This window comes from Anoplophora glabripennis, unplaced genomic scaffold, assembly GCF_000390285.2.
Source record: "Anoplophora glabripennis isolate ALB-LARVAE unplaced genomic scaffold, Agla_2.0 scaffold63, whole genome shotgun sequence".
Taxonomy (NCBI): domain Eukaryota; kingdom Metazoa; phylum Arthropoda; class Insecta; order Coleoptera; family Cerambycidae; genus Anoplophora; species Anoplophora glabripennis.
The window spans coordinates 914144-928287 of NW_019416222.1; the positions used below are offsets into that span (position 1 = coordinate 914144).

The following is a 14144-nucleotide window of genomic DNA, read 5'->3' on the forward strand; positions in this document are numbered from 1 at the left end:
GACCTCCAAATGACCCCTAAGTTTGACCTCTGGTTCAAAACCAAGGTTAATATCGTACAACCCCAATAAAACCTTACAGTTTACACCCTAATTAAATAATGCATTCAAGGAAACCATCTCTTATTGTCTCTAATAAAAAAAATGAAAAAAAACTTGCAATGAAGCATAATAAATCAACTGACCTATTTCTACATTTAAATAATTGCTTTTCAAGCGATCTTCTTTTTAAATCTAATTGTAGACATTCAATTAATTATAGTACTTATACAAAATACAAAACTTTTACGAAAAAATGAAATTTTGAAATGACAGTGTTAAAAATGTGACAGTTTCTTTATCTACATTTGAGTGACAGACATTGAAAATATAATATATATAATTTAATTATCTTCAGTCGTTTTCAAGAAAAATACTTTTGTCAAGATATATCGATTACCGTACACCACCCATACATTCGATGTAGGCAAACCACTTTACACAGCTGCGGTGTCCGAGTGGTTAAGGAGATGGACTTGAAATCCATTGGGCTCTGCCCGCACAGGTTCGAATCCTGTCCGCAGCGAATATACAGGGTGTTCTATTCGGACATTCGTTTTTGACCAATATAAATCTTTTTGGATCTAGTAGGCTATTGATTATGTCTTAAAGAGCAGGGTACTAAGGAACTACAACGTTGATGGGTTTTTATTGCATGAATCGTTTAAATGGTTATTCAGAAAGAAAAAATCGCGGAGTGCTATTAAATTAGAGGGTAGAAATTGGAGATAGGGGTGAAAATGCAACCCTTACGGTTTTTTGAGTATATCTCGAAAACGAAGCAAAATTTGAAGGTATTGCAAAGGAAACATTTTGTAGATATTGAGATTTTCTATCGAAATAGCTTATTTAAAAATATATTAAAAACAATTTAACAAAAAATGCAAAAAATTAAATTTTTTGTTTTTTTTTACTTTTATGCAAATAACTTTTTTTTGAGCAGAGATAGGCATCACTTCATAGAAAAAAAGTATATAAAATTTCCACAAAATGATGGGCTATAAAAGTTTTTTCGATGAGAATAGACTGAGTTTTGGTTGTTCAAATTTTATCATTTTTTTTCGAATTATTTTTTTTTGAATTTATGACAATATTGATTTAATACTTTATTTTGAATGAGAAATTGATTTTTAATCAATAAAAACATGTTAAATTAATTTATCAATAATAAATAAATGTTATACGAACGTGTATAGTTTTTATTTTTTTTAACAAATTAACAAATATTAATTTATAAAATTTTCTATTTGTTCAACTAAAATATACGTATACGTATTTGAATTGTGACAATGCTCAACAAACAGAGGTATCAGGAGACGATGTTCCTCAAGAAATCGACGAAGAAATTGATATGCAGCTTGATAATATAATAACTAAAATTATGAAATGTAAAAAATTTAATTTAAGTTTAATAAAATGTTTTTTACATAAACTAATTTTATTATTTAAAATCTTTGCATTAAATATTTTTTATATTCACAAAAATGCAATTTTTAAGAAAAAGTAGTTATTAATTTGTTTAATATATACCTATATATAAAACCATATAACTTTTATTTATTATTGATAAATTAATTTAACATACGTCATTATTAAATAAAAATGAATTACATACTCAAAAATAAGTATTAAAACCAAATTGTCGTAAATTCAGTAAAAACCAAAAAAAGGCAAAGTTTGAACGACCATAACTATTTTCATCGAAAAAAAAACAAATAATTGGAATTTTTGCATTTTTTTGTTAAATTGTTTTTAATATATTTTGCAGTAAATAAATTCTTTAAACTTTTTAAATAAGCTACTTCGATAGAAAATCTCATTATTACAAAATTTTTCCTATGCAATACCTTCAAATTTTGCTTCGTTTTCGAGATATACTCAAAGAACCGCAAGGGTTGCATTTTCACCCCTATCTCCAATTTCCACCCTCTAATTTAATAGCACTCTGCGGGTTTTTCATTCTAAATAACCATTTGAACGATTCATGCAATAAAAACCCATCAACGTTGTAGTTCCATACCATATGACATAATCGATAGCCTATTATAGGTACTATTCTTTTAATCATACCAAGGCATTAGAATTACTTATAATATATTAATTACTTAATTGACATACAGTGGACGTTATTACTATCGCAGCTTTACAACACAGCTTCAATGTTATGACTAAACGGTAGTATTGTCAGTACACAGTAGTGATTTTCTCGAAAACGGTTAGTTGTATGAAAAAATGTAAAAAGTTAAAATTCAAGATCACTGCATTACTGATTAGATGGTGAAAATAAATTTATAATTTACCGTAAATAGTCAAAAAATTTTGAAAAAATGGTGTGCATGTAACTCTTCATCAGCCAATATCTCGGAAACGGTTGGTCCCAGGGATTTCGTCCAAATATACTTTTTTTGCTTAAAGTTGTTAGGGGAATAAACGTACTAATGCGAAACGTCAATGTACAGGGTAGTAAAAGAGTTAGGGCCAATTTAATTCAAGCGTACCCTTATAGGTGGCGCCCTCTACAAGCAGCGGCATTAGCAATGACATATTTAAATTTATCATCCTAAAAACCCGTTACACCAAGTTTTATGCCAACATTCAAATCTGTTTGGAAATTATACCTAAAAAAAGTCGAACAAATAAAAACTTTAACACCCTGTATATCGAAAACTAAGCATTTGTGGACCCATATTTATAGGAAAAAATAGTCTTATTTTGACTTCAAAAATATGCCCCTAAATTCTTTGATCTGAATTTTGCATCACCCTGTATATTATGATGTGCTGAACCTGAATATGTTATTAGTTTTACCCTAGCACCCACAGGATTTATATAAATTGTTAAAAATGGCTGAAATCCCGTAAAATTGTGGAAAGGCTGACCGATGGGCAATAGAGTTATACTCTAGACCTCCGTAATCAAGTTATTTGAGAAGAATTATCAGAAAATTACGAAAAATCGCTAGAAAATCACTTCCATCGAAATTTGCACTAAATGAAGTATATCTAGGCAAGTCCAAGTCTTATTCCAATGTATTTTGAAATTCTGAACTCAAATCTGACACTGGTTAAACTTCCTGGCTATTGTATAAGTATTGCGAAAAAAATTAGTAAATGATTGAAGCCCCAGTCTGATCATTTAAAATTTTGTAACCTTAAACGAAACAATTCAAATCCTAATATTATGTTGGTAACGTAGTCTTTTCTCCTTGTAATACCGGTACAGAGGGCTTCGGATTATTGTCGAACTACTTCTTTGGTTTCTCTTTTCGGTAACCAAGAGAAATCCGCCATCATATTAACATCCCATCTGTCCTGGCATCTTATTTCAGATTCTTTCAGATCTTGATGAAAGCGTTTGCTCTACTCCTCGCTATAACCATCTAAGTTTTCAAGAAAGTAGTTCAGGTAAGAATTCAAGAAATTTATTTTCACATTCATTAAGCGTTGGTAGTTTCTTATCATTTTTGCTACAATAACGGTCTACGCTTTTGTGATTCCCTAAAAAGTTCTGAGCGACATTGCGAAAACTCAGACACACTGCTTTCTCAATACCCGTCATTGTTGTTATAAAATGTTCATTTTCAAATATTTTTTTAATTTGAGGTCCATCGAAAATGTCTTCTTTCAATTTTGACTCGTTGAAATTCCGAAATGGAATAGTTATAGTCCAGTCGGCAGAGGCCGAAAAGTTACCGTTGGTGACATTTTCTTGATAACTCGGAAATAACTGCACAGGAATACTTTAAATGATGAGTACAATGACAGACTAATTTGCTGACAAAGTATTTTATCAGGAAAAAAAGTTATTAACAATTTAATCGTGAAAAAATTTTTTTTAGTAGTTTTCTTTAAATAACTCAGCGAGATGACTTTGTACGAAAAAATGCTTAGTACATAATTTTGTTCGTAATAAAACTAGCTACAAAATGGCGGTGGTCCGATTACGAAATTTGCAATAACAAAGCCGTGAGATTGAAAAAACGTTGCTGTAAAAATGTCAATTATAAACAAAAAGTGATAAAACTTTCGAAAACTATAGTTCAATATATATATACAATAATGACGCTAAAGCCGAAAATCAAGAGAGCAAAACTTTCTGTTCTATAAGGTTTTATACATCTATCGGCATCTGAAACTCGAAACTTTGCCAAATTTGATTGAAGTTTTGCTGACTTTTTTTTCACGATTAAATTGTTAATAACTTTTTTTCCTGATAAAATACTTTGTCAGCAAATTAGCCTGTTATTGTACTCATCATTTAAAGTAGGCCTGTGTAGTTATTTCTGGGTTATCAAGGTTTGACACAGGCCGAACCTCTACCAACTGGACTATTAAGTATTGGAAACAATTTCCATTATCCTCCAAATCCAAAGCCATGAGAAACTGTTTCATCGGACCAAGTTTCATAAGAATCGAAGGAAACAGTATTATTATTATAATAATTTAGGAAAGCCTGTAGTCCACTGAAGAATAATCTTAACTGAGTATTATGTAAATTATATATTATTTAAGTATTTATCAGTATAAAATTAATTTCGTAATTCTGAAGTTTAAAATATTTGTTGAGTTTAAAAATATTATTAAAAGGAATAGAAATAGTCCTGGACTTAAAGCTACGCTATTGTAAAATATTCATAAAGTTAAAACCGACTATTAAAAAATTATTTGTGAAGATATAAGATCTCCTAGGTGTATCATCCTTGGAAAAGAGGTCTGCATAGCTGCGGTGTCCGAGTGGTTAAGGAGATGGACTTGAAATCCATTGGGCTCTGCCCGCACAGGTTCGAATCCTGTCCGCAGCGTTCACTTTTTATTTTTGTATTCTGCTCTAAATTTAAAAAGTACAGTACTACAGTACTGTACTTTTCATGTACATATTTTCAAATATGTAGTTTTCTATTATCGCAGTTGGTCATTTAACAATTGCTTTAATCAGACTCTCAAATCTATATCTATTTAAACTAATAGAGAGTGCTGCTGTTTCAATTTTAATGCTGAACCTTTATTTTTAAACACCAATTCAACAAGATTTTCAAAATCGCAAAAGTATTTTGAAACATTGTTATTGTTCGTTTTATACACTTTTTTCCAATTAATAAGTATATTAGAATGCATTGATTGTTCTGTTTTCTAATGCTCATTTATTCATTATTTAAAACTGTCAATACAAGAAATATTTATTCAGTTTTCAAAATACCCCTGACTTCCGATTTCTTATGAACGTACTGGAAGCAGTTACGAACATTCGTATTTTGAATAGAATACCTACACCTCATATTTTTATATTTATAACAAATACATTAACAAAAAAAATATGTAGTCTACCCGGTAGCTAAACTCCGAATATATTTAATATTTTATCTGCTCCCAGCCTCCCACTGTAATAAATAGACTATTAATACATTGTATTTAAGGAGGTAAGTGGATTTTACCGTAGAAGTGGAAGTTGCTACGGACATAGGGAAAAAGCGATTTCGGGTTATAAATGGATATTTATAGTAATTGTAAAGTTATTATATTTAGTGACATTTATAAAATCTGGATAATTTTTCCCCTCGCGTTTACTAATTGTCACATTTTTTCAATATGATTTGACTGCTCCATTTCAGTCATCGGAGGCTCAATATTATCTGACTGATTCCATTAAAACAACATGATGCGACGTACTACTAGAACCTGGAGTTGAACTGTCATTGTAAAGATCCTGTTGGCTATTTTATTATTGTTACTTAAACTGTCAGCAACATAACTTTCTGCAATTGTGGCTGATTTCCACCCACCATGTCTTTTGATTGTTAATACATCAACTTCTGTATTAGCCAGTAACGTTGCCGATGTTCTTCGGAAAGAATGGCCTGTTTATGTTTCAGGATGTTCTAGTTTCAAAAACTGTGCAATCTTGTTAGGAATTATAGAAAGGCTATTCTTGCCGACTGGTTGGTTGTAACGTCTGCCTGCTTAATGGCGCATAAAAATCTAATTTTGATATATTTCTTGAGAATTTCTAGGTGAGAACCCAGACGAGAAGTAATTGTAAACGTACGTGACACACCATTTTTAGAATCTGGAATTGTAACTATAATGTCATCGAAATTTTTGAAATTGACGTTATCTAAAGTAAATTTTCATAACTCATCAGAACGGCATGTTCCTGCAATGCCTAAGACCGACACTACCTTCATCAGCAAATATGTGTTATCGGGTGCCAGAACGAGAAAATTGTTGATTTGTTTACTTGTAAAAACATTTGACTTTTTAAGTGTATAGCCGTCATTCTTACGTTTCAAAAATGCCATCAGCTTGGGATATTTTGATATAGTCACATTCTCCTCTATGAAAATGGTTGACTTAATCATTGAGTATTCACTCCACAAACTCGCCGGTGACTTTAAAGTTCTTGACTTCTCCATGAAATATGCTAGCAGTGACATTTCAGAAACACCAGTCTGGCACCATTCTTTGAAATTTCTGTATATGTTCATCCGTAGCGCACTTTCGACTTCTTGGGCAATAAAAATTCGCAAACAGCATTTGCTGCACTTTCTATTTGAAAATCATTCATTTAGAAATAATAATTCAAAACCAGCAAAATTGCAACTTTTATGTAGCTCTGTTTATAAACACATTTTGGATAATGTCAAAATGAACTGATTAAGAAATGTTAAAAAAATAAAAGCTAATCTTTATTTCGTGAACCATAAAGTACTATGGGAGCAGATAAAATGTTATACACCACATAGCAGTTAGGTATAATTTACCAGTCTCGGACTCTATTGCCAGCTCTCCCTCCGCTTGGGCGCAAAATCGTCCTCGACTGGTAAATAATACTTACCTCCTTTATGGTGTAAATAACTATTGTTAAAATGTTGGCAGTTGAAAGTAAAGTTGACAGGGACTACGGTAATTTTGATAACTTTCTGCGTTCGACAGACGAACACTTAATTTTTGATATGGTATGATATCAGAGCGTACTACAATTTCTATCATAAGATATCTTTTTTATTTGAAATATATTCAGAATCAAATACTTCTAACAGATTTTGAAAAAACTCACTACCAATTCAAGTAGTTTTTACTCGTATTTCTAATTAATTAAACAGCCCCAATTCAATTCTGTTTAGCACTTTGATCCTTCAGACTTTTTGGTTGAAAATGATCCAAGGAACAGACCCCTAAAGTTTTGATACGTACTTGAAATCCACCTTGTATGATTGAGAACCATTTTTGCAAATTTTGAGAGTGATGTATTTTTTAGTTAGTTTGGAATATCGTCCATTTGTCAATCAGTCAACTGGTTTGTGTATTACGTTTTGTATATCCTTTTTATAGTCCATATTTGATAACCCCTGTATTCCGTACTACCCTCAGTTTTATAGTGAAGATATAACCTAACTTCTAAAGTATTCGCTCTTCAAATTCAAATCCTCAACTATTTGCAAAAGGTATAAATATTTTACAAGATATCACATAAGTGGGTGAGCATTGCTTTGTATCTGTTAGCAGAGAGTGACCTGCTAATCCGTACTGTCTTATAAATATTGGGATGAATGGATGGATGATGCTGGTCCACAGAGTAGTTGCTTCATATACTATCATTACTCAAACAGTATCCTATAAATATTGCAAATGGTTGTTAAAACGTCCTCTAAAAAGCTAGATTTTCCTAAATATTCGTCGCTCGAAATATTCCACACGAATAAACTGAAAAATCCGAATCGCGTGCCCGTGCGGTTATTCGATGTTGGACGGGTGCTCGCCTCGCGTCCTGATTGATCTTGTACTGCCATCACGAACACTGAATTATTGCGAATATTTTATAGTATAATCTTAACATGTCATTTAGTATGAATAATAAGGTCATGCATAGAAATTACGATATACCTTATTTTATATCCAATGAGCTTTATGGTGATTTTCTGCTGTGCCCGATAAGCTTCATTAATTTTTTGCTCGTAACATTAAGGCTGATGAATAATTAATGCTGTGAGTGTCCTTCGGAACCGTACGGAGGAGGGCGATCATGCTAACAAGGTATTACAAAAAAGGTCAGTCGGCAATGAAACAAGAGACAATTTTTCGAAAATAATTTTATTCCATCCGAATAATATGATTCCTGTTGGCCTACTAAATGTGCTGCAATTATTTGTCTTCAACAAAATGAAGTCCTCTGGGAAGCTTCTTCAAATATTTGAATAAACCGAAATCAAACAGAGTCAAATCCGTATTATACGATCAGAAAAGTTAAAGTAAGGAGAGTTTTTGCCGTACCTACATAACACAGCTCCACAAAAAAAAATTAAGAAAATTACCCATGGAGTCGACTATGTCTATTGTCTATCATATGTTTTGGGGTCGCTGAATCCAAATTCGGGGTCCATTTAACCATTACGTCAAGATTTTTCATAACCTCAAAAATGCAATAAATCCTCTATCCACTGACCACTCAATCTCAATAACCCCATAACCCCTTAAACCCTTAAACCCCATAACCTCAAAATGCCATAAAGCCAAAATCCCAGAACTTGGTAAGAAAGAAACTCATGTGCGTTGGAGCCCTGAAACACAGTATGTTCGACTTGTTGAGCCTTAAACCTGTACCTTACAAACTCTCAGGGTTGGAAATCAGGGACGAAATCTTGGGAGACGTGTATAGTATGTTATAGGTTTCTCCTATGTAATCTTGGAGGACAGCTATAGTCTAGTATAAGCTCTACGTGCATTTCAATTTCGTCCTTTACTTGTAACCTATGAGCGCTCTTCTATAAGAGGTCTATATTCGTTGAAAATACTCTTTAATAACCCCATAACCCCATAACCTCATAGCCCAGTAAAGAATAGCCTTATGTACGAACTGTTATGAGCCAAATCTTCAGACATCATTGCTATCCGTTTGAGGCAAGGTGAACACAATCATGTTAATAAAGCACCCCGAAGGGAACAGTACCACTACGTCCTCGTTGTTGTTCCTGGGTTCGGCAAAACGTAGGTTCTCCCAGCGAAAGTCTCGTTCTCACCGGGTTATGGGGTTTCGGAGTTATAGGGTTATTGAACAAGAAGTTTAAACCTCAAGAAGCATACATTTCTCGAACATACTGTGTTTCAGGGCTTCAACGCGCATAAGTCTTTTTCTTATCGGGTACCTACAGGGGTTTTGGGGTTATGGCATTTTGAGGTTATGGGGTAAAGCGGTTTAAGGGATTAAGGGGTTAAGGGTTTATGGGGTTATTGGGATTGAGTGGTCAATGGATAGAGGGTTTATTGCGTTTTTGGGCATTTTGAGGTTATGAAAAATCCTGACGTAATGGGGTTAAATGGACCCTGAATTTGGATTCAGCGATCCCAAAAACATTTGATAGACATAGTCCGACTACAGGGGTAATTTTTTTGATTTTTTTTGTGGAGCTGTGTAATTTGTCAATATATTACCGTAGTCAATTGCTGTTGTTGTTGTGCCCTGTGGTATATAGTCATCAAATAATTCCTGCTTGGTATCAAATGACGCATCCGTTATCTTCCCAGCTGAAGATGCGAAATTTTTCTGAAGGCGAAATACCCGTAAGGTTCGAAATACATAGACCTCAATTTTTAGATTGCTGTGATGTATACAGTCCCATTACGTCACCTCCCAGGTAACATTTTTTTATACGGGTTGTAAGTGACCCTCCCGCTAACCATAATCAACTTACGTAATGTTACAATAAAATATTTATTGTAAAACTTTGTCCACTGACTCGTAAATACATTTAGGTAGGTAAGTATGACAAATATTCCCTTTTCTTGCTGGTTTTGCAGTAGTAAATTATTGGAAACAACATTTATACGTTCACATAAATCATCAATACGATACACTTCATGTTTTAAATGTTCAAATAAGAAAGTCAAAAGGATGTAAGTCAGAGACCCCGGTGATTGTGTTAATGATTCTCCTTGTCCACCCTACTTTTTGAACTTCACTGAGCTATTTTTCTTCACTAAGCATTTTTGTCAAAAATGAAGATACTGCTTCTCTTCCGCATTCATTGTCGGATACTAAGGGCACATAAAGGCCATTTTAACTTTTAAAACTCATGTAACAACAGTAATAAGAACACTAGACATTTCTCAAATCGGATCATACAAAAAACATGAAATACATATCTTATTAAGTTTCTTGGCTAAGTTGTAGGTTACCTTACATAGGACCTTTTGGGAAAAAATACCAAAATTTCTGAACTGAAGGAACATGAAAAGAGGAATTTTATGCTATGGAACCATAACCCTATCTTTTGTTTTTGAAATACAAATTGGGTGTTAAATACAATTTTTTAACATAAACATTTAGCCATATTTTTTCCCAAAACAAAAACAGGGGCCTTAATTTTTTTTATTCCGTTTTAACCGAGAGGTGTTTCGCTGTCCAGATTTTGTACACCAAAATGCCTTCCCCGAGAAAAATGCACCAAATAAAATGCCTCCGAAATTCCACAAATTGCCCTAAATGCTACAGAAATGTCCCCGAAATGCCAGAAATACCAGAAAATGCCTCTAAAGGCCATGAAATACCTCGAAATACCTTATGATAGCATGATACCACCATTTTGTGTCCTAATTGTATTACTTATCGTTGTTATATAATAAATAGTGAAAAAATGAGAAACTAAAAACTCGGCAACGGGAATATATATAGAAGGTTGAACTATTAGGTTTTTAAACAGCAACTCGTCCGAATTCATAACACATATTAAGTACCAGAAAAAATATTCAAACGGATAAGTACATTTAGTTTCTAAACTTATTTCGGCATAAAAATAATCATTTTTAGGTAAATAAGTATGGAATACAAGACAAAAGTACTTGTATCAGTGGCGGTGAATGAAAAAAGAAGGGAAATCTAAAATTGGTGAGAAAGATAGCCAACTTTAAAACTGTGGATGAATAATAATTTTTCTTTTAGAGAATTAATTTGCTTTTTTTAAAAGGAAAAATATGTAGAGTTTCTCAATCAGGCACGTGAATAACTCTGTAAATCTTGATATACATGTAAATATGTAATTCATATTGTTTCAATAAAAATTATTTGAACAAATCTGCAGCTCTTTTATTTGTTCTTGATACGGAGGTAGAATAATTCTTTTAGTTGTCTGTAAGTATGTAAAAATGGAATCCAAGGAGCAATGACATAAAGGTAAACCTTTTGAAAACATATTATTTTTTATTTGCGATACACTTAAATTCAATTAAAAAATAAAACTTCCTTAAACAAATCAATTTCTTCGCCACTGTTATTCATGTTGAATATAATTACCCATTATAAATAAATAAGTGGTTACTTACTTACCTATTTCTTGACCTGAAGCAAGAAAATGCCTCTAAGGTACTAAGGTACAATTTTCAACACCCATGAGCCTAATTGGTCACCCTGACGCCCTGATATTGAATGATAAAATGCATCTCATCGAGCACCTCGTGGACAAACTATTACGCGCATGCGCACAATACAAAACTTCCTTCAAAATGCCTGGAAAATGCACCAAAATTCCTCTAAATTCTAGGGAATGCCTCACAATGCCCCGAAACACCATAAAATGCCGTCAAATGTCTCAAAATGCCTCAGAATTCGAGAAAATGCCTCGAAATACCACCAAAATGCCTCGTCGAAACACCCCTCGGTTTTAACCAATACTAACGTATCTTTTTAGGACAGCAAAATTGCAGTGATGGTATATTTGTTTCCAAACACCTTGTATATTAAGCTGGTTTTCTCGATAACTTGCGACGACTGCCGCAAACATCCTTTGAATTTCTCCCATTTCCGTACAAAACAGTAATTATACGACGACCTAATTTACGCTGGTGAATATACGTATTGTTATTTGTACACTTTACCTAATGTCCTGAGTTACAAATCATTTTGACGTGTTATAATAACAAAACCTCGGTTAAATTCTAAACTCATATTCATGATAGACAACTTTCGATGGACTATTGTCGGTGGCGTGCGATATCGCACCCTTTGCAGCGGACCGTAAGGCCCCTTTTCCACGACGTCTCAACCGGAAGTGCGTGACGCGGGGACACACGGACAGCGCTAATCTTCCGGAGCTCGCGTGCCCCCTCTGTCGTTAATCTGGTCGCATATCTCGGGAGATTAAGCGGCTTCTCATATACACTTAGCCACTGCAGAGAGTGGTTATTTATGTTTTCGTACCATTAACTTGGATTGTCATGCCGGCCTATCGATTTTTTTCGTTGATAATTAACGTTTTATAGGGAGTACGTAATTGTCTTAGCATGTGATTTAGCGGTACGTATTTAAATGTTTGTAAAACGCGAAAGAATTTGCATCTGGGTCGTTATGTGACACATTTTATTAAAATGACGGTTGAAAAAAATTTTACTGACATCATGCGAAGGTGGAATACCTCTTGGGGTCGACATTTTTTAACGTTGTGCGTATTCTATGGTAGTTTGTGGTTTTTATATCTCTTTGTTCATATACTTTAATGGCAGTAGCAGAGCCAAAACTTGAATTACAGAAGATTTGATGGTATTATTAAATGTGGAAGATTTATCGTAACTTAAGACGTGTAAATTTATAAAATAAATAGTCTCAAAATCCAATGGTTTCAAATCTCTGAAATTGAACAACTACTAGGTATAATTCTTTTTATCTGGCATTATTGCTCTGAGAAACTAAAAGTTAAAGTAAAATAATTTTAAAACATATAGACTTCATGGTGAAAGGAACAAATTCGTTTAAAATTCAGGTAATTATTTTGTGGAAAAACGCTCGGACACTTCGATTAGTATTTTTAGTTGTGGATTTTTTCACATAAAAAAATTGTATACAGGGTGTCTCAAGAAGAACACATGCAGTCATTAATATTTTTTAATGGAACACCCTGTATATTATGCCATTTTTTGGAAGCAAAGGTCCAATCGAGTGGCCACCAAAGTCACCGGATTTGAATCCTTTAGATTTCCTCTTATGGAGTTATTTAAAATCTAAAGTTTATGTGAATAGAGCAGGAAATAAGATTTGTTCCAGCAGAGCTAATTGAAAATGTTCAACGGGAAACCATCCTTTGACCACAAAAATGTATTGCAGTAGACGTACAAAACCTTGAACATTTATTATTGTAGTATAAGAACTCCGGGTTCGATTGAAAAAAACAATATATACGTAATTGTGGCCAAAAATATGTGATCGTCATAAGGAATACTTACGTTATATACATCTATTTTTAATTGACCGGAAGGCGCTGGCTACTAACTTTAAAGAGGGGGAAGTATGGTTTAATTTTATAAAAACGAAAGCAGAGTAAATACACCTAACTTTATTATTTACGTACAACAGTCTTCAAATTAAACATGTGACAAATAGAAAGAACAACAAAAACATCAACAACCGTTTAACATAAAATGAGAGTGCCAGGCTCACATAGAGCTCCTGTGGGAAAAGAGCATGGCAGAGAAACCCACGATCGTTGCTCTAACTACCCAAATATAAATACAACCGCTAACCAAAAGGCATAAATTAAGATACTTTGCTAATGATAAATAAGACTGACTCATTTAATGTGTCACTAAATGTCACCTCAATCGAATTAGGCATACACACTTCCAAGTAAAACTGAAGAGGTTTGGTGTTACTTAGCCGGCAGGGCCGGAAGGTACTGGAGTCCCATACGGGAGGCAATCCAGCTATAGTTGAAATTTCGGAAGATCTGTTTTAGCAATTCTTTTTTGTATTTAATTATTCTTTTTTTTCAGATTCTTTCCTCACGGGCGAAAATGTGAATTCAACAAGGCCCTTATGTGCGTCTCGACATAAAGTGAGCACAAGAAATCAAAGAACAACGTAATCATGATAAAACAAGTTAAATGTGAAACAAAGGAGTTGTTATTGCAATATCAGGGCAGTCACGATATATACATATTTTAACATGTAATAAATAATGAGCAATCTTTAATAATAATTGTAACAATTTTACATTAGAAAAATATACGCCCCTGAGCATAAAACAATGAAGGCTAAACATACACAGAATTATTATCACGAAACATCTATAATCACCACAATCATAAGATTACACAGAACAATTAACAACAAAGTACTTAGAGAATAAT

General features: G+C 33.2%; 2 non-coding genes across 2 annotated transcripts; both read left to right on the plus strand.

Moving 5' to 3' along the window:
- Positions 1 to 480: 480 nt before the first annotated feature.
- On the plus strand, positions 481 to 562 carry Trnas-uga. Its single transcript has one exon. It is a non-coding gene; the product is annotated as a tRNA-Ser (tRNA).
- Positions 563 to 4755: 4193 nt separating this feature from the next.
- On the plus strand, positions 4756 to 4837 carry Trnas-uga. Its single transcript has one exon. It is a non-coding gene; the product is annotated as a tRNA-Ser (tRNA).
- The last annotated feature ends 9307 nt before the right edge of the window (positions 4838 to 14144 follow it).